The 21,963-nt window shown below is 45.1% G+C and overlaps 1 long non-coding RNA gene across 1 annotated transcript in view; it reads left to right on the top strand.

Moving 5' to 3' along the window:
• LOC311607697 overlaps positions 1-21,963 on the top strand; it is a 70,684-nt gene that overhangs the window by 13,881 nt on the left and 34,840 nt on the right. The gene's annotated exons all lie outside the window — the stretch shown is intronic.

Raw genomic sequence — 21,963 nt, 5'->3', positions numbered from 1 at the left:
AGACCCAGGAAGTTCAGAAAGATACAAGACTCAGGAGACCCTGCCATGAATTATGTAAGGAATTGGTGGAGAGAAGAGATTCTTCAGTGGGGCCGCCCGCAAGTTGAAGAGGAAGCTCCAGAGATGTCACTTTTATGAGTCATGGAACATCCTAGGACGAGTTTTTCAGGGAAGGATCTGCCTAAGAGACGCCCATCTCCTGTAAATAACACCTCCACCATGCTGCAGAATTTAACCCCGATAACCTTACTGGTGTACCAAGTAGACTTGGGTGGAATACTTTCTTTGGCCCATTGAGCCCTATCTGTGGTGAACAGACATCTTTCTTTCCATATCTGCTTAGGAAAAGTCACAATTCTCTAATGTAAGGAGGCTCTGGACGGTAGAGAGAAGGCAGACTGACTACAGGCCAGCCCTGGGGACTGACACGGGTGGGCTCTCTGGATTGTGCTTCTACCTCACATATCCTAGACTAGCTGGGCACAGCAGCAAGCCACACCAGAAAGCCTTCATAGAGTCCACTCCACTGTAGCCAAAGACCTGAGACAGGGTCTTTTGGACACTGCCACCTCTATTCCAGCAGTACAGCGCAGAAGGACTGAGGCCCCTTTTTCTTTGTACCCCTGGTAGCAAAGGCCAATAAGAGTCCAGACATGTGCCGGCTCCATGCCTACAAAGAACCTACTCTCTCCACCGAGTGGTGCCAGAGGAGGCCACACAGGGAGCGAGAGGCTTGGCCATGCTTGTCTGGCAAAGATACCATCACCCCACAGTGTAAGTGGAAATTGCACAGGAAGTCTGGACTCTGACCCCAGTCAAGAGTGATAATGTGTCCTTCGACCCTGGGCCTAGCAGACAGTCAGGACGTTCACCCTCTCCCAGTGGTAAGGAGATGAATAAAGATGAATGAGATGAAGGAATAAAAATCAAGATGATGCAAATTTACTACAGGCAGATGTCATCCAAAACCACAGCTAGCAGGAGCTTCCCACACAGCAAGGGTCTCATTCTTCTAAAAAGAAGACATTTTGGAACATTAAGAAAGAGGAAAGAAGCCGGGCAGTGGTGACACACGCTTTTAATCCCAGCACACGGGAGGCAAGGAGGCAAAGGCAGGCAGATGGCTGTGAGTTCGAGGCTGGCCTGGTCTACAGAATTTGTCCAGGACAGCCAAAGCTACACAGAGAAACTCTGTCTCAAAAAACAAAACAAAACAAAACTAAACAAAACAAAAAAAAAAGAAGAAGAAGAAGAAGAAGAGGAAGGAGGAGGAGGACGAAAGATTATGCTTGAGAAAATATAGATAGTTACAACAGGCTTTGCCTTTCTTCATAGTTTTCTAAACTATGTTTGATGTTTGAAGTAAAAAACCACAACTGTTTAATATGATTCTAAATGTGTACAGGAGAAACATTTAAGGCAGTAATATTGTATAAGTGGTGGTCGTAAAGATACGTAAGGGGGTATGGTATTTCTAAACCTAATGCACACTGCTACAGTGAGACCAGAAACCATAATAAATCATACATATGTAATGAAATGCCTATAGTAACTGCTAAAATGCTATACCAACAGATAGACATACCAAAACTGGAATACAAATCCAAGTGGAATTCTACAAAATGTTCAAAGAATCCTTTAGAAGGTGACAAACTGAGGGCCAACTGAGATGGCTCAGCAGGTCAAAGCACTGGCCATCTGGCCTGGTGAGCTGACTTTGTCCCTCTAGATCACATAGAGGGAGAGAATCAACTCCTGCCCAGTGTCCTCTGATCTCCACACATGCACGGGGGGACTGTGCACACCCACACCATTACCCAAATGAGTGACTAAGTAAAATATAAGAAAATTAAAGAAAAAATTGAAAACATGGAGAACAAATAGAAAATAAAAAACAAAACATCAGACAGTTCTAGCATATTAATAACTATAAATGATCTAAAATACCAATTAAAAGGCAGAAGTGGGATGGGTGCGTTAGTTACTTTTCTGTTGCTGTGGTAAAATGCAACCAAAGGCAACCTGAAGAAGAAAGGGTTTATTTTGGCTTAGAGTTCTAGAGGGATGGAGTCCACCATAGCAGGGAGGCAGAGCAGTAAGCAGCGACCATGCTGGCAGAAGCAGAAAACGCAAGAGCTCACATTGTTTTTTGTTTTGTTTTGTTTTTTAAAGATTTATTTATTTATTATGTATACAGTGTTCTGCCGCATGTACACTTGCAGGCCAGAGGACACCAGATGTCATAGATGATTGTGAACCACCATGTGGTTGCTGGGAATTGAACTAAGGACGTCTAGAAGAGCAGCCAGTGCTCCTAACCTCTGAGCCATCTCTCCAGCCCCTAGAGCTCACATTGTTAAAGCAAGCAGGAAACAGAGAATAAACCAGAAGAAGGACAAGGCTATATAGTCTCAAGCCCACCCAAGTGATTTATTTTCTGCAACAATGCCACGTCTCCTAAACCTTTCCAAATAGCTCTGCCAACCGAGAACCAAGTGTTCAACTACCTGTGCCTATATGGTACTTATTAAAAACCATTACAGTGAGTGAATAAAAACCAAACTTGAGCCGGGCATGGTGGCGCACACCTTTCATCCCAGCACAGGCAGAGGCAGGTGGATTGATGTGAGTTCGAGACCAGCCTAGTCTACAAAGTGAGTCCAGAACACCAATGCTACACACACACACACACACACACACACACACACACACACATACACACACACAAATTTTCCCTTTAAATATCAGGATAAAGGCAATTTGAAAGTGAAAGGATAGAAAGACTCTACATCCACTAGGATGGCCATCACTAACACACACACACACACACACACACACACACACACACACACACACACACCAGAAAATAGCATTAGCAAAGATGCAGAGAAAAAAGTTGGTATGTTTGTGTGCTGATAGCAGTGATGCAAAAGGGTGACAAACAAGAGGTCTTCAGATAAGCATTAAATTACTAAAACTCTACTTCTGGGAATACACACAAAGAAATGAAAGCAGGAGCATGAAGAGATTGTTGTGTACCCATGGTCCTAGCCGCTTTATTCCTGTTCTAAAAAGATAGAAGCAACCTACTTGTCCCCCTTTGTTCATTAATGAATGAAAGGGTAAACAGAATAACAGCATACACACACACACACACACACACCAGATAAAGGCACTTGCCATCAAGCCTGGTGACCTGGGTTTGTCCCTAAAGGTCACTTAAAAAGAAAGGATCAACTTCTCTCCAGAGAGAGAGAGAGAGAGATCAACTATAGAAAGAAACTCTGACCCGCTACAGAGCGAGGGCAAGGTGATAAGTGAAACAAGCCAGTCACAAAAGGACAAGTATCTAAACTGGTGTCTAAACTGATTGAATTCCTAGAAGTAGAAAGTGGAACTGTGGGCGCCAGGGGCTAGGGAGAGAAGCAAAATGGTTTCTGTTTAATGGGCTCAGAGTTTCCATTTGGAAAAATGTAAAAGTTCTCTCAGAGGAATCTTGTGGTGATGCTTATACAGTAATGTGATCAAAACAGCCAACACGGGAGCAGATAGTGTATATCATATGAACATGAAGCAAAGGAAAACCAGAGTGGCTCTATTAACAGGAAACAACGCAGATATCAGAGAAAAGAAAATACTAGAGAAACATAGGGCCACTCTAATATGGCCATGTATGTCCAATTACAACATGATAATTCTAATCATACATGTACCAAACAACAGAGACACAAAACAATCACTGAGTGAATAGAAAGAAAAAAATCCATAATTGCAGGTGGAGACAGTAACACTCCACTCGCAATAATTTACTTAAATAGTTGGAGAGAAAATGAGTAAGGATATAGGAATATTAGGAATATTAACCAGCAGGATGTAACCCACATTATAGAAGCCTCCCCTCAGCAGGAGTGGAATGCATGGCTACCCACGGGCCTCACACCACAATGGACCACAGTATAGTATGAAAACAAAGCTTAAGAAATGTAAAAGAATGGAAATCACTCAGAGTAGAACCACAGTGGAGTAAAATTAGAAATCAATAACAGTAAGACAGCTGAGAAATCTCAACACTTGGAAACTAAGCAAGACATTTCAAAATAACCCATGGGTCAAAGAAAAGGGCTTGAGAGAAAGAGAAATAAATATCTCAAATGAAAAGAAATAATGTTTTAGTTACTTTTCCATTGCTGAGATAAGGCACCATGACCGAAGCAACTTATAAAAGTTTTGGGGGACTTATTCTTTTAGAGGGCTAGAATCCATGACCTTCATGGCAGGGAGAATGGCGGCAGGTGAGCAGGCATGGCACTGGAGCAGTACCTGAGAGTTTAAATCTTGAGACACAGCAAGTGTGTGTGTGTGTGTGTGTGTGTGTGTATGAGAGAGAGAAAGAGAGAGAGAGAGAGAGAGAGAGAGAGAGAGAGATCGATCCAGTGACACACCTCCTTTAAAAAGGCTATACTTCCTAATCCTTTTCAAACAGTTCTACCAACTGGAGATCAACTATGGGGCCATTCTCACGTAAGCCACCACAAGTAGCTAACGCAGTGCTGACAGGAGAAGGTCTGGAACACCGATTGCACACATTAGAAACAAAGAAAAGTGGGCAGGCCAAGATGGCTCAGCGGGTAAACGGATTTAATGTGCAAGCTAGTGACGTGAGTCCAACCATATAAAGGTAGAAGGAAAGAACAGATCCTACAAAGTTGTCATCTGGCCTCCACATGTGTGCCATAGTACATGTCCCTCCTTCATACATTTTAAATGTAAATGACCAAGTGTTTTATTAATATCTTAGCTGTGGTGGAGATATGTATAAAATCTAAATGAGGAAAACAAACAAAGCAACAAGGACCCAAAGAAGGGAAAGAAGGAAATACTCAAGTGACACCTGAAATTGATTAAATAAAACACAAAAACAATCAAAAAAATTTACTGAAACAAAGAACTAGTATTTGAAAAGAGCGATAAAATTGACATTTTAGAAGTAAACGTTACAAGGGCAGTTGAGATGGCTCAGTAGTTAAGAGCACTGGCTGCTTTTGCAGAGCACCTAGATTTGGTTCCCAGCACCCACCTAGGGCCTCATAAACACCTGTAACTTCAGTTCTAGGGCACCCAGCGCCCTCGTCTGGCTTCCATGGGCCCCAGCCATGTACACGGCACACATACATACATGCATGCAAACACTCATACACATAAAATTAAGACCAAATCAGCCAGGTGTGGTGGCCTATGCCCTTAATCCCAGCACTTGGGAGGTAGAGGAAGGCGCAATCTCTGTGAGCTCGAGGCCAGCCTGGTCTACAATGCCAGTCCAGGACAGCCAGGGCCATACAGAGAAACCATGTCTCAAACAAACAAAACAAAACAACAACAAAAATTAAGACCAAACCTTTAAAAAAGTAAAATGCACAAAGAAAAACACAAGCTAAATATTAGGAAAAATTTAAAAGGCAATTACCCAGACCCTGAAAGTATCAGGAGGCAAATAAAGGGCCAACTCTATGCATGTTTGACAGCATAGGCAAAACAAACTACTTCCAAAAAAAAAAAAAAAAATCCAAACCATCCTCTAAGAAATATAATCCAAACCACCTAAGGGGGCAGGGTTATAGTAAGAATAGCCCTGTAATATTGAAGGGTTTAAATTTATAGTGAAATACCTCCTCCCCCCCCCCCCCCCAAAAGACATCTCCAGGCCCAGATGGTTTTGCTGGAAAAGTCTATCAAATACTTAAGTAATTATTAACAGGAATCCTACACACTCTCCCTGCTAGAAAGCAAAGGGGGGGGGGGGGAATCTGATCAATTCATTTTATGGAGCAGGCATCGCTCTGATAATCATGCTGCAAGGAGACACACACCTATTAGAATGGTAAACAAACAAACAAACAAGCAAACAATACCACCAGGGGCAATGTCCGGAGCGGTGTGGAGAGATGAGGTCTCTCCTGAACTGCTGTCGGGAACATAATATGGTACAGCCACAATGGAAAGCGGTTTGGCAGCTTCTTAAAGGCATGGAAACATACAACTGCCACCCAAGCCAGCGGCTGTACTCGTGTTTAACCCAGAGGGATGACAATGTATACATCCACACGAACAACTGCAGCAGATACATTTGTAGCAGCTCTTTTGTAATACCCTCCAAGTTCGAAACATCCCAGATGTCCGATGGAAAAGTAATTATCTATGTCTCTACCATACGATTCAGCAATAGAAAGGAATGGGTGGTTGGTAAAGGCAGCCACCTAGATGGTCTCCAGACAATTAGGATGAGTAGGGAAGAGCAATTCCCCCAGAGGTACATACTCAGGGACCCCATTTATATGAAATGATCCAATTATAGACATAGAAGATGTATTCGTGGATGCTTAGAATTAAAAGAGGATGAGGTTGGGGTGGAATTCAGACAGCTTCAAAGGGCAGTTTGAGGACACCCCCATGTCAAGACACAATGCTATGGTGATGAGAACATGGTCCAATTTCATTGCACATTGTCATTGGGGAGAGTGGGTAATGGGTATATGAGATGCCTGTATTTCTCATAGCTACATGTAGAAGCCATTATTTCTATATAAAAAGTCTAATCAAGGAAATCTATCCTGAATTGATTATCATATATACACGTATGGAAAACACATAATGTCCCATAAATATGTACAATCACAGGTATCAGTTGAAAAGAAAATAAAACTTAAAATCATCCCACTTGGTTATTATAAGAGCAGATTAAATTAAAATTCTCCATCTGCTTGGCATGGTTGGCACTCACTCAGGGCTGGTGATTATCTCCAAGGCAACTTACAGTAGGATGCTGAGCATCATAGACGGTTTGGTAGAAGGGGGTAGCATATAGAGGAGCAATGGTTTTGAAGTTGAAAACCTGGATGTTGAGTCTCAGGTACTATTATTAGCTTGTGGTCATGGGAACTTAATGTGCATTGTTGTTGGCATTGGTCAAATGGAGATAACTACACCCGCCAAGATACCGTGTCACCAGCCATTAGTATAGGAAGCACAGATTCAGGCAGACTCCAGACTCTGGCAGTGCTTGGACAGTATATATTGAGGAGCCACTGCAGCATAAAGTTAAAACAATTAGTAAGTTAATGTGATGCCAAAGTTCTATCCCAGGAAATAATGAAAGTTTGAGTGTTTTAGAGACCAGTTCTTCTTCAGAAGAGGAAGACAAAAGGCAGACGTGTTTTGTGGGGTGTGTGTGTATAGCATGTTGCTTTTCTGAGATGGCGTTTTTCTATGTATACCAAGCTAGCCTTGAATTCACTATATAATTCAAGTAAGCCTCACACTCACAGAAATCCTCCTGCTTCAGCCTTCCAAGAGCTGGGGATAGAGGTATGCATCACCATACCCAGTTCTATTTTTGATTTTTTTCGTCAGTGCTCAGAGTTGATCTTAGGCTCTCTTTCCCACATGTTCTTTCCGTGGTTTTACCACTGAGGTCGATCACTATCCTTGAGTCGTTTTAAAAAGTCAACTGTTCAAGGCAGGCTGAGAAAATTAAGATTCACAAATTTATATGGAACATTAAAGATGTTTCAGAGGACTTTCGATGTCTATAAATGTACTTTTAATTTAACGAATGAGAAACGCATATTTTTAAAGAGTAAATTAATAAGCTTCACGTTCTGGGAACAGCTTTAGACTTTCAGAGCATTGGATAGATGTGCATGCGTGTGTCCTTCTCTCCGGCTGCCACTATTATCGCATCCTGCATCACTGCAGCACGTTTCTGACCACTGATGGATCATCAACAATACCTCTCGATCAACTAAACCCTGTGGTGTGTATCAGGGGTCCTTCCTCACGTTACCCTATGGGTTTTGGCCGCCGTGTACTGTCACATAGCCATTATTACGGGTCTGTGCTGAACACCTTTGCTCCAAAATTCTCCACAAGTTTTCTATTCATCATGATAAATATCTGGGTGTGTGATCGCTGGATCTTAGGGAGTGAATATTTCAGCTTTGTACGAAACTGTCAAGCTATCTTCCAGATGGCAAGCAGCATTTTACATTTCCACGGGTGGGGGAGGGGAAGGGGGTGGGGGGCGTGGAGTTTCCTGTTGTTTTATAACGGCAGCAGCAGCTAGTGCTGTAGATTGGTCTCACTCTTTTTTGGGAGGGTGACGGGGGTGTTTTGCATTCTGATGGGTGTGAAGTGGTATTAACTGCAGTCATCCCCCTCCCCCCCCCACCCCGCTCCATGTTAGCTGGGGAAATCTGGAAAGTTAGCTACCAAAATGCTGCCAGCGATTGTGTCTGGGGCAGGATTTCCCCAACTTTGTTTTTGTTCTTGCCTGTATATGTATTCACAATAGCATTTATTGCACATTTAGTTGTAAAAAAGTTGTATCTTGACCTTTGGTTTTTGACAGTTTGAACATGATGTTCTTGTTTTTGTTTGTTTGTTTGCTTTGTTTTTGTTTTTTGAGACAGGGTTTCTCTGTGTAGCCTTGGCTGTCCTGGACTAGCATTGTAGACCAGGTTGGCCTCGAACTCACAGTGATTTGCCTGCCTCTGCCTCCCGAGTGCTGGGATTATAGGTGTGCGTCACCACCGCCCGGCGAACATGATGTTCTTGATTGTAGTTTTTGGAATTATTTTACTTAGTATTCTGAGTTTCCTGGGCCCATGGTCCACTGACATTAATTTTAGGAAATCTTATGACTTCTGCTGCTGCTGTTCTTCCTCCGCCTTCTCCTCCACCCCCTCCTCTACCACCCCCTCCTCCTCCTCCTGTACCCCCCTCCTCCAACCCCAATATATTCTGCTCAGTGTTTTCTCAAATTTTCAAGTTTTTATAAGCATATCAAATTTACTTGTTTTTCTTTAGTTGTATTTATCCGATACACTTCTATTTCTGATTGTTTTTGTTTGTTTGTTTGTTTTTCAAGACAGGGTTTCTCTGTGTAGCCTTGAGTATCCTGGACTTGCATTGTAGACCAGGCTGACCTTGAACTCACAGCAATCCACCTGCCTCTGCCTACTGAGTGCTGGGATTAAAAGCCTGCACCACCATGCCCGGCTACACTTCTATTTCTGTTACAGTATTTTTTTTTTTAATCTCTGGTCATTCTATTTTATTCTTTAGGACTTTCATCTGTCCGCTGTTATTACCCACCTGTGCCTGTCGGTTGTTAGCTTCTTCACCAGGAGCCTCACCGTGTAAATGAGAAGTCACTGTGGATTCTTGGTCTGACTCAAGGAGCTCAGCTCAGCTGCTTCTGTAGCTGGACGTTTGGCTTATAGTACGCCCTGTAATTTTTTTTCTTAGAGAGCTAGACATGAGGCACCTGATAGAAGACCCATGAGCTCTGTAATGAGATGCTGAGGGAGGAGTCCTAGAAGGGGAGGGTGAGAGAGGAAGCAGAATGCTAGTCCTAACGTTAGTCTTGACCTTTTTTCTAAGCCAGTACCCCTAGGCTTGACTTTCCCAAGTACTTCCCAGCAACCTGCCTCGCCGCAGTTTTTGGTGGGACAAAATATAAAGAGAGAGCATCCCCCCCCAAGCCCCCCCCCCCCATTAGCTGTCTTTTTTCTCCCTCTTGAGCTGGAGTTGACAGTTTCCCTTTCTCCCAGCAGGCCAGGCTGTGACAAAGTCTGTTTTCGTGAAGGTGGGTCTTACTAAGGGCATGATCTCTGGTGTTTCAGATACAGCTCTGTGCAGGGACCATGAGGGGATTTGGTCTGATCTTCACTGTAAGCTCCTGGCAAAGCTCTGAGAGACGAGAGCCTCCCAAATCACGGTGGTCCCTGAGACTGGGGCCCCTGGAGTTTGTAATTCTCAGCGTTGTCTGCCTTTAGGCTGCAGCAATCCAAGATCACAGCTTACGGTCTCTTCCCAAAAAGTCAGCTCCCCTGGAAGTTTCTCGTGGATTTTACTGTAAGCTGTGATGCCCTGATCTGCTGTCCGTCCCTTCAGGATGAGGAACTGTCCGTTTGTGTTCTCCCTTCTGTGTCAGATCTAAGAAGGCCAGTTCTTTCTCTTTCTTTAGTTTTTTCCTAGTTAGGACGGAGCAGTGGTGTCAGGGCCCATTGAGTGGCAAGGGCATGAGAGGCCCAAAGGGTGTTGGTGATGAGTATGGAGTTGCTGTTTCTTCAGCTCTCTATTCCACAGGCTGTGCGACAAACAAGTGACTTTGACTTTCCTTCTGGACAGCTGCCACTGGGGGATCTCAACAACAACAACAACAACAACAACAAACCCTCATAGGGTCTCTTGGAGGGGTGGGAGGACTTCCGTAAAGCCAGCAGCCACTAGCGCCCCGCCCCCTGCCATCCTGCCTTCCACAGGGGACAGGCTTGGCCACAGGTCCCTCTCCTTTGCAAACTCTTTCCCTATCAAGGAAGGTATTTGCCGTGAGTTTCAAAACAAATGAATCACGGAAGAGAAGCAGCTGAACAGTCTGTGCCATCTTGGGGAAAACATGCCTGGGGATGTTTGGACACGCTTAACCCTCCCAAGTTGCCGTGGCTCTTTCAACAGTACTTTAATTTCGTTTCCTTAAGAGCGCAGACTTGCCGAAAATTTGATTTAGACTATCTAGGTGGTAACTCTGGATACACTGTGTTCAGGAGCAACACAGACAGTGGCTGCGGGTAAGGGAGGGCTTCCTATCCAACTGGCTGCCCTGCTCGTGTTGCCGAACCTTATATATAAGTCAAAGTTTCCTTATCTCTAAATTAGGGGTGGGGGCAGGGGCGGGGGACAGCCACTTCCTTGGGCTGTAGTGCACAATTGACGTGATGCAAGAAACTGGGGGCATGGCAGAGGGTACATTAACGCTGCTGTGTTCTAGTTTGTTTGCCTTCTCTGGGGGCCTGTTTTCTAACATGGATGCTAACAGATGCTAAGACACACAGGGGAAGAAGAATGAGGGCTTACAAGGTGGAACTTCCTTCTTCACGGGGAGGCCTTCCTGTTCTCTGCTGCTGTCCGACAAACCACCTCACCATCTGTGCTGCAGAGCCATCCTATGATCCCCACCAGGCAAGAATTAGGGGTAGATCACGGTAGGTCTGCCTGGTCCCTGCTCCCATGATGTTTGGGTGACAGTGTAGAGGCCAAGGGTGAATGTAACGGACTGTTTCTTCACTCGAACACCTTGGCCTTTGGGCTGCGATTGCTCAAATGGAGGCTAAGAGGCGGCTTATGATAATCTCTCCCTCCCCCACACTCTCACGGGTCCTTCTCTTGGTCTTCTCACAGTGATGACCCCAGAATGCTTGGGCTCCTGGCACCATGCCCCTGTGTACAGTGCAGAAGGCCGTTTGTAACCCAGTGCCATTTCTCCTCTCCTGTTGCCAGCAGCCATACAAGCTGGCCGAGGTTCCGGGGAAGGATATATGGGCTCTACCTTTCAGTGGGAGGTGTTCATGAGGTTGCGACCACGCTTTAAATCAAAACTACCACTGAGGTCATCACAGGGGCTCACGTCTATAATCTTAGCACTGGGGAGGCAGGAGGATGGCAGGTTTGAGGCCAGCCTGGGCTATATAAGAAGAGCACACCTCAGAATAACAGACACCAAGCAAAACCCACCAAAAAAACAGCACCACCACCACCAAAAATCCTGCCTCGGGGACCGTGGATTCCAGCAGACCCTGGCAGTCTTCTTAGTTTTATTAGGGCTCCTCATGAGGAGAAATGCTCTGTATAGGAGGAACACAGGAGGGAGAGCCCTACCTCCTGGAATCTAAACTCAGCAACAGAGAGCTGGAAGGGACAGGCTCACATTTGATGCTCTTTCGCTTGCTTCCCCGCAGAGATGCTTGGGTATTTAGGAGTTAGGAGTGGATGCTAGGTTTTGTATTTCTTTCATTTTTTTGTATTAACTTTTTTTGGGGGGGGGGTAGTTTTTTGAGACAGGGTTTCTCTGTGTAGCCTGAGCTGTCCTGGTTATAGCCCAGGTTGGCCTCGAACTCACAGATCCACATGCCTCTGCCTACGGAGTGCTGGGATTAAAGGTGTACGCCACCATGCCCGGTTTGTATTACCTTTTTAAAATTAATTTATTCAGATTACATCTAAATTTTTATCCCCTTGCTTGTCTCCTCCCATTCCTCCCTCCTCCCCTCCTTGTTCACCCTATTCCCACGCCCTAGGTCTGTGACTGAAGGGGACCTCCTCCCCCACCATTAAAAACATCCATTGCTACCATTCCCAGCTAAAAGGGCCGTTCCTTCCTATGGTGTCTGGGGCTGAAAATTCACATTCATACACAACTTCAGAAGAGACTTTATTTGCTTTAGGGTTTTCTTTTCTTCTTAACCGTTTTGTATTTGTGTATGGTATAGGATTTTTAAGATGTAATTAATGAGAGATCCCACTCTCTCACTAATGAGATGAAGTCACCTCATATTTGTAGTTATTCCAAATCTGGTGATGGACTTCCACAGGGAGAGGGGAGAACACAGGAGAAGGCCATGTGAAATCAGCAGAGGGCAGGGCTGGGGTGGGGGTGGGCACTTTCCTAGCATGTGGCAGGCCCTAGGGTCCATCCCCCATATGTGGAAAGGACAGAGGAGGGTATTGATTTTTAATGCCAGCCACAAGTGAAGGAAAGCCTAGAGCCACTAAAAATTGTGAGAGGCAAGAGAGGGCCTTCTCCTAGACCCTTAACAGGACTGTGGCCTAATGGCACCGCTGGGCTCTGATGCTATGAGAGATGGATTTCTGCCTCAGGTTACCTTTCAGATCATGACAGCCTCAGAAGCTGACATGCTGGGCACATGGAACAACTCCCTGACAGGACCTTCTGGCTGTCACCTTGGCCAGGTCACCATTACTATTTGGGGCCAGTTGGCCTGGCGTGTAGGTGGCATCTTTTCTCTAGATGCCAGTACCCTGCCACCCCAGATGTTACCTTAAAACACTCTCTGGCTATGTCAGGTGTCCCCCAGGGAGGTAAACTGCTCCCTGGTGGAGAGCCCCAGGCAGAGATAGACAAGCTGTGACCATGGAGACGACTGGTCTGAAGAACCGGAAAGAGGAAAACAGTTGTTGTTTCTGCCTTTCAGTTTGCTAGCAGGCGGGCAGGTAAGAAAATAGATTGATGTGACGGTGCGTTTGTCAGCCCTTCTCCTGCTGATTGATTCTGCCTCAGTCCTGGACACATTTTTATAGCTCATCTCCAGAAGGACTCCAGGCTGGTTCAGAGCATGAGAGTGAGTGAGCAGTCGGGGGAGGGGGGGATGGGAGGCGGAGAGGGCAGAAAGCAGGCTGCAGAAGCCAGAGGCCTTTTGCTGCAGCACCTACAGGGGCTGGACTAAGGGGGACTTTAGAATTCAGTCCCTGAGGCTGTGGCTTCTGGGGCTGGGTCAGGGAGTCTTGTGCCACGGGCCTGATCTGTCTCTTGAGAATGCCTGCAGCAGATGGAGAGACAGGCAGACAGGGGAGAGGGGGGCTGAGCACAGAGAGACAGGGGAGAGGAGGGCTGAGCACAGAGAGACAGGGGAGAGGGGGGCTGAGCACAGAGAGACAGGGGAGAGGAGGGCTGAGCACAGAGAGACAGGGGAGAGGGGGGCTGAGCACAGAGAGACAGGGGAGAGGGGGGCTGAGCACAGAGAGACAGGGGAGAGGAGGGCTGAGCACAGAGAGACAGGGGAGAGGAGGGCTGAGCACAGAGAGACAGGGGAGAGGGGGGCTGAGCACAGAGAGACAGGGGAGAGGAGGGCTGAGCACAGAGAGACAGGGGAGAGGGGGGCTGAGCACAGAGAGACAGGGGAGAGGGGGGCTGAGCACAGAGAGACAGGGGAGAGGAGGGCTGAGCACAGAGAGACAGGGGAGAGGGGGGCTGAGCACAGAGAGACAGGGGAGAGGAGGGCTGAGCACAGAGAGACAGGGGAGAGGAGGGCTGAGCACAGGGAGACAGGGGAGAGGAGGGCTGAGCACAGGGAGACAGGGGAGAGGGGGGCTGAGCACAGAGAGACAGGGGAGAGGGGGGCTGAGCACAGGGAGACAGGGGAGAGGGGGGCTGAGCACAGAGAGACAGGGGAGAGGAGGGCTGAGCACAGGGAGACAGGGGAGAGGGGGGCTGAGCACAGGGAGACAGGGGAGAGGGGGGCTGAGCACAGAGAGACAGGGGAGAGGGGGGCTGAGCACAGAGAGACGGGGAGAGGGGGGCTGAGCACAGAGAGACAGGGGAGAGGGGGGCTGAGCACAGGGAGACAGGGGAGAGGAGGGCTGAGCACAGGGAGACAGGGGAGAGGGGGGCTGAGCACAGGGAGACAGGGGAGAGGGGGGCTGAGCACAGAGAGACAGGGGAGAGGGGGGCTGAGCACAGAGAGACAGGGGAGAGGGGGGCTGAGCACAGAGAGACAGGGGAGAGGGGGGCTGAGCACAGAGAGACAGGGGAGAGGGGGGCTGAGCACAGAGAGACAGGGGAGAGGGGGGCTGAGCACAGAGAGACAGGGGAGAGGAGGGCTGAGCACAGAGAGACAGGGAAGAGGGGGGCTGAGCACAGGGAGACAGGGGAGAGGAGGGTCCAGCTCAGATCTAGCTCACAGTGCTTAGGAGGAAGACAGTGCCCTTAAAACAGATTCAACACACCATGGTTTTCTCTCTCCCTTTAATTTTTTATTATTTTATTTTGTATGCAGATGTGCAGAGGTCAGAGGACAACTTGCAGCAGTCAGTTCTCGCCTTCTATGATGTGGGTCACAGAGATGGAGTTCAGGTAGTGGGGCATCGTGGCAGGCACCTTCTCCTGAGCCGTCTCACTCCCTTTCACCTGACTTCAGAGTTTCCCGCAGAGTCAACCCATTCATTAATTGTTGTGTGCAGCAGACTTGTTTATTAGTAGTGACAGGAATCAATGGTGTGTAGCCATTGGAAACCAAAAGTAAGCTCAGTGCTCGCTGGATGCCTTAGCTATGACATTTATAGGAAAGCCCCAAGGGGAAAGAAGCGAGGCACGCGGGAGAGCCACAGAAATGACAGGACCCAGCTACCAGAGCTGTTTGGCTTGATTTTGTTTCCCCCATTTCCTTGGTTCTTTGAAGCTGTGCATCTGAGTCCGCAGGACCTGACAGCGCAACCCCGCCCCACCTCACCACCCAGCCGTGGTCTGTAGGAAGTCTTTTACTACTTTGTGGGTTGTTCTTTATTCCCCCCGATTTCACCCCCTATCTCTAGAAAGGAGAGAAAGAAGGATAAAGGGGGAGAGAGATAGAGGTCCTTGAATCTAATCTTTCTTTTTTGAGCATGAGTACTTACCAACTGCAACCAGTGCCCTGGGTGACCAACAACCATCAACCCCATCTATCGGAGTCACGCCTCTGCTAGAGCATGAGGCAAATCGCAGACGGCTTCTGGGGACAGTTCAAAGCAGCCCCCTATCCCCACACCTGGGGTTAAAATGAAAACATATTCTTATTATATTTCTGTGTTTTGGGGGGCTGGAGAGATGGCTCAGAGGTTAAGAACACTGTCTTTTGTTCTTCTAAAGGTCCTGAGTTCAATTCCCAGCAACCACACGGTAGCTTACAGCCATCTATAATGAGATCTGGTGCCTTCTTCTGGTATGTTGGCACATACAGGAAGAATACTGTATAAGTAAGTAAGTAAGTAAATAAAAAAATAAAAATAGTTCTGTGTTTTTCGAGAACCCAGATTCTCACTACAGCAGGCAGTGTACCTCAGCTATTCCTCAGGGTTCTGGTAGCCTAGGGTCAGTGAAGAGCATCTCAATTTAGACTTTACATCCCTGGCTTCAGTGCTGGGCCCGCCCATCTCAACATGTACACATGCACACGCCTAATCTCTCCTCTTCCCACAACATTTACTAAAAAGTCGCACAAGAGCCTACGTCACACAGGACCCCAAGTCCTAAACCACTGCAGCCCCCAGCTAGCTCTGCTCAGGTCACCTTTGTTCCCACAGAATTTTCAGACCCCTGAATCTGAGACTGAGGACCGCGGCTGTGGCCGGAGAAAGGCAGGGCATGAGTGTGCTCAGCAAAGAAGGCGAATCCCGCCGTGTCCAGAACAGGACACAACAAGGTGTCACATCACAAAGGATCAGAGCCCAGCTGTGACAAGTTCCAATTCTGAACATTTTTGTTTGGTTTTTATTGGCTGGGTCAACACTTTATTCTGGAGCGACCATTAGCCCTGTGCAAACATGGTTTCAGAAGGTGCCGGTGAAGGGAGCGCCTCTCGGGAGCTGAACATGTGGCTTGGCTGCCCACATTTTATGAGAGGAGAGATACCTAAAATATTAATCTACCCCCCCCCCATTTGTCTTAAACTGGGGTCACTGTCTACTCACTTGAAAAGCTCATTTGTAGCCGGGCACAGTGGTGCACGCTTTTAATCCCAGCACTCGGGAGGTAGAGGCAGGCAGATCGCTGTGAGTTTGAGGCCAGCCTGGTCTACAAAGTGAGTCCAGGATAGCCAAGGCTACACAGAGAAACCCTGTTTTGAAAAAAACAAAACAAACAAACAAACAAAACAAGAAAGAAAGAAAGAAAAGCTCATTTGTATCTTTCATCTTTGTGCGTTCTCTGGGCAGCATCCTGGGTAATTTCTTCAAAAATTCTCCCCACCTCACTAACATTCATTTTAATTTACTTAGACACCACGACGGTATTGATTTTGTATATGTAAGACATCTCTTAGGATCTTTTACAAGCAGGACGGTCATTTTTAAAGTGACTTCCTCTGTAACATGTTAAATATTTCTTTGTTTTGTTTTCTTTGTTTATTTTTCAAGACAGGCGTTCTCTGTGTAGTCCTGGCTGTCCTGGACTTGATTTGTAGACCAGGTTGTTTTCGAACTCACAGAGGTCTGCCTGCTTCTGCCTCTCTGAGCGTTGACACCTGGTAGCGAGCGGCATTGGACACAGTTCTGTGTGTGGTTTTCCTGGTCACAGTTCTGCTGACTGCACTCTCAGTGGCTTATTTCCTTGTGCCTTATGTAACATGATCTGGGATTCATCTATTTTTGAGAATCCTTTAAGTCTTGGATTAAAAGTGACTTTTCTAAAAAAATTACATTTATGTTTACCCCTTTATCTAGATCATTAAATCCCTGGTGTCACTTATATTTAAAATTTATTTACTTAATTAGCTTTCTTTGAACCAAGTCTTATTCCCTATATAAATATAAAATAATGTTATCTTAAAAAATTACCCATCCAGACCTTAATATCTATATATATTATCAAATTGTAAATGAGGTCATGTATTTAGAATACTGTTGCTGTCTAATTGGTTACTGGAAGCATTAGAGTTTGAAAACACTTCCATATATAGCATATATATTTATATATAATTAGTAATTATTCATTCATTGCTTATTATATCGCTTTAAAATTGTGTTTTAAATTGTTGCACAAAGCATAAAAATCATATGCATGTTAATGGGATACTGTTTTGGTATGTTTATTTAATGTTTAAATTAGGTTAAACATATTTATCTCTCAAATATTTATCATTTCTTTATGGTGAGAGTTTTCAAGACCCGTCTAGGGTTGTTTTGTGTTTTAAGGACAATTTTATTAGAATTTAAAGGATAACTATAGGGAATGTGACTGTAAATCCAGGCAGGTACCCAGAGCAGGACAGTGGAGGAGAGAAGAGAGAAGGCCATGCTTTGTAAAGCAGCCACGTGGTAGGATGGGTAAATAACTTCAAAAACAAAACAAAATAAAACAAGAGCAGGCTGGTGTGGCGGCACATGCCTTTAATCCTAGCACTCGGGAGGCAGAGGCAGGTGGATCATTGTGAGTTCCCGAGGTCAGCCTGGTCTACAAAGTGAGTCCAGGATAGCCAAGGCTACACAGAGAGACCTCATCTCAAAAAACAAACAAAACAAAAAACAAACAACCCCCCAAAAAAAGAAAAGAAAAAAAGAGCAAGAAATCCCAGAATGTCCAGAGAAAGCAAGAATTTTTTTTTTTCCTCTAAAAGAAAGAGACAAGAAGAGAAAGGATAGGGGCTGGAGAGATGGCTCAGTGGTTAAGAGCACTGTCTGCTCTTCCAAAGGTCCTGGGTTCAATTCCCAGCACCCACATGGCAGCTCACAACTGTCTGTAACTCCAGTTCCAGGGCATCTGACAACCTCACATCAATGCACATAAAATTAAATAAATTATTTAAAAAAAAAAAAAAAGAAGAGAAAGGATTAAAAAAAAAAAAGACTCTTTCTTGTATTCTTTGAGTCACGTGACTGTGGCTCCTTAAGCAACCGCCTCTGTAGTGTGTTTTACTGCACAGCGCATTGTTGTTCATGGTCACCCACTTTCAGCAGCTCGACAGAACTTCCTGATCTCATCTACCTGGGCCTTGGTGCCCACTGACAAACTTCTTCCTACTTGCTCCCTAACCCTCAGCCTTTTGTCACCACTGTGGTACTTTCAACTTCTATGGTATGAGGTGCACTGTTTTTTATTTTATTTTATTTTATTATTATTATTATCTTAGATTCCATGAGAGTGCCTGCATTATGGTTCTTGTCTTTCTGTGCCCACCTTATTTTACTTAGCACAAGGATCAGGGTTTCTCTGTGTAGTCCTGACTGTCCTGGACTCACTTTGTAGACCAGGCTGGCCTTGAACTCACAGAGATCCACCCGCCTCTGCCTCCCGAGTGCTGGCATTACAGGTGTGCGCCACTACACCCTGCAGGAACTTCATTCTTTTAATGGCTGGATACTATACCATTGTGTAATACTGCACATTCTTTATCCACTCATCAGTTGGCGGGCACTTGTTGTTTCCACTTCTTGGCTACTGTGGCTAATGTTGCAATGAACATGGGAGTGCAGGAGTCCATGAAATATTGATTTCATTCCCTTCAGATGCAGTAATGAGGCTGCTGGATCATATGAGAGTTCTATTCTTAGTTTCTCTAGGAACCTTAACTTTTTTTTCCTATAATGGCTGCATTAATGTACATTGCAGCCAATGATGTGCAGGCATCCCCTTTCTCCACACCTTCCCAGTGCTTAGCCCCTTTGTTTTGTTTGTAGGTACCCTCCCTGAAGAAAGGTGATAGATAATTCATTGTGGGTTTGGCCAGTATTTTCCCAGTGATTGCAATAAAAGTAGTAAATGTACTTGTCTGTCGTCCCTTACAGAATGTCTGTTTGGACTTACTGGCCATTCAAAGAGCTGAGTTATGGGGTTTTTTTTTAATGCTGTGAGATTTTGCAGTTCCTTATCTATTCTAGAAATACACATCACAAATAGTTTCTCCCAACTGTAGGCCATCTCCCCAGACTGCTGATCGCTTCTCTCTTACTGTGCAGAAGCATTTTAGTATGACACATTCATGCTTTCTGTTTATGCTTTCATTTGCTGTGCTTTTGGGGAGGGGTCTTGTCCAAAGGACCCTTGCCCATCCCAGTGTCCTAAAGCATCCCTCAGAGTTTTTTCCTACTAATCCAATAGTTCTTAACTGGAAAGGCTTTAGGTTGAACTTGGAGTTAAAATTTTGTACCAGTTGAGAGTCCAGTTTTGTTCTTCTGCATATGGATATTTAGATTTCCCAGCAATATTTATCTGTTGGAAAGACTGTTCTTTTTTCAGTGAATGTTTTTAGCACCCTTGTTGGCCTTGGGCGTGTGGACTTACTTGTAGGCTTTTCTTCCGTCTCATTGGTTTAGTGTCTGTTTTTATGTGAATGCAAGGCTGTCTTGGTTACAATTCATAGCATGTTCTAAAGTAAGCTAGTTTAATAATGCTTCTTGCCTTGATTTTTTTTATTCAAGATTTATCATCATCATCATCATCATCATCATCATTTGGTTTTTCAAGACAGGGTTTCTCTGTGTAGCCTTGGCTGTCCTGGACTTGCTTTGTAGACCAGGCTGGCCTTGAACTCACAGTGAGCCGCCTGCTTCTGCCTCCCAAGTACTGGGATTAAAGGCGTGTGCCACCATGCTGGGCTTTATTATTAATTTTGTAATGGAGATTTTTCCCATTTCTGTTGAATTTGTTCCAATTTTTGTTGTTGTTGTTGTTGTTGCTGCAGATGTTGTAGTTGAGATGGCTTTCTTGGTTTGTGTTTCGGATAGTTTATTGACACAGCAATGTTACTGATTTTGTATGTTGATTTTATTCCTGAAACTGCTGAATTCCTATATCAGGTCTAATATTCTTCGGTGGCATTTTGTGGGTTCTCTACCTCATTTGCTCAGTATTTTCATCACAAAGTGATGGGAGGCTTTTATTAGAATTTATTGCTTGTTTTTATTACTTTATTAATTGTTGGTTTCAGTTCTCTCTCTCCTCTCTCTCTCTTTCTCTCTGGTTTTTTTTTGGGGGGATGGTCTCACACCATGTAACTGAAGTTGACCTTGAACTCACTATGTAGTACAGGTGGCTTTGGCCTCAACAATCCTCCTGCCTCAGCCTCCTAAGTGCTAGGATTGCAGACCTGAGTCATGACAGCTGGTCCAAGTTTTCTATTTCTTTGTGATTCCTATTTGGAAAGGTGTGTGTGTGTGTGTGTGTGTGTGTGTGTGTGTGTGTGTGTGTGTGTATGTGTGTGTGATGGGGGGGGATTGATTCATTGTTATGTAGTGAGGCTGGTTTTGAACCTACAATCCTCATGCCACATATTCCAACTTCTAGAATTACAGGTATGTATTACCATGGCTGGCATTTATTATTATTGTTTTGTTGTTGTTGTTGGTTTTTTGAGACAGGGTTTCTCTGTGTAGCCCTGGCTGTCCTGGAACTCTCTGTAGACCAGGCTGACCTCGAACTCACAGAGATCCGCCTGCCTCTGCCTCCCGAGAGCTGAGTGCCAGGATTAAAGGCGTGTGCCACTATGGCCAGCTTTGTATTATTATTTTGAAATCCCCATTTAACTTATTTCTGCCGTGACCTTTATTTACTTTTCCTACTGTTAATTTGGCACGTGGCTTCTGCTTCCTCCTTTCTTAAGCTACGGCAATTGTTTATTTGTGCTCATTCCACTTTTTGGATGTGAGCCCTCATCACCAGACACCTCCCTCTTAGCACAGCTTTTGCTATGTTTTATTGGCTTTAGGATGTTGTGTCTCTTTTACTTGTTTAAGTCTTTAATCCCAGCACTCTGGAGGCAGAGGCAGGCGGATCGCTGTGAGTTCGAGGCCAGCCTGGTCTATAAAGTGAGTCCAGGACAACCAAGGCTACACAGAGAAACCCAGTCTCAAAAAAACAAAAATAAATAAATAAATAAATAATTTAATATGTACAGGTGTTTTTGTCTGCATGTATGTCTGTGCACCATGTGCGGAGGCCAAAAGAGGGCATTGGATTCACTGCAGCCGCTATGTGGATACTAGGAATTGAACCGGGGTCCTCTAGAAAAAGCACTAAATTCTCTCAACCACTCTAGCCCTTGAAAAAAGTTTATTTATTTATTTTCTTCATTTCTTCCTTGATTCCCTCACTGGTTGTTCAAACAAAATTGTTTCATTTCTGTGTATTCATGTGACTTCCAAGCTTTTTCTTGCTCTTTTTCAGCTTTATTTGTATAATGGTCAAGAATATATTTGATATGATTCATTTAAAAAAAAAAAGGTAGAGTCCTGCTTTGTAGCCTAGAGAATGTTCCATGTTCTGATGAAAAAAAATGTATTTGTCACTGCTGGATGGAACATGCTTTAGATTTGGGGTAGGGAGCAATGTAACCCTGCTCTCTCGTTGTTAGTTCTTTTAATTCTAATTCTAATTAATTAATTCATTTTGTTGTTGTTGTTTTTCGAGACAGAGTCTCTCTGTGTAAAAGCCCTGGCTGTCCTAGACTTTGCCTTGTAGACTAGGCTGGCCTCAAATTCACAGAGATCCGCCTGCCTCTGCCTCCAGAGTGCTGGGATTAAAGGCGTATACTACCATGCCCAGCTTTATTTATTTATTTGTTTGTTTTTCTTTGTTGTCTGCGTGATCTTTATGGAAAGTGTCCTATGTAAGTCCCTAACACATTGGCGTGTATTTTCCCC

The sequence above is a fragment of the Acomys minous genome (genome assembly GCF_964271855.1).
Source record: "Acomys minous genome assembly, chromosome: 10".
NCBI lineage: Eukaryota > Metazoa > Chordata > Mammalia > Rodentia > Muridae > Acomys > Acomys minous.
This window is presented reverse-complemented; position numbering and strand designations above follow the sequence as displayed.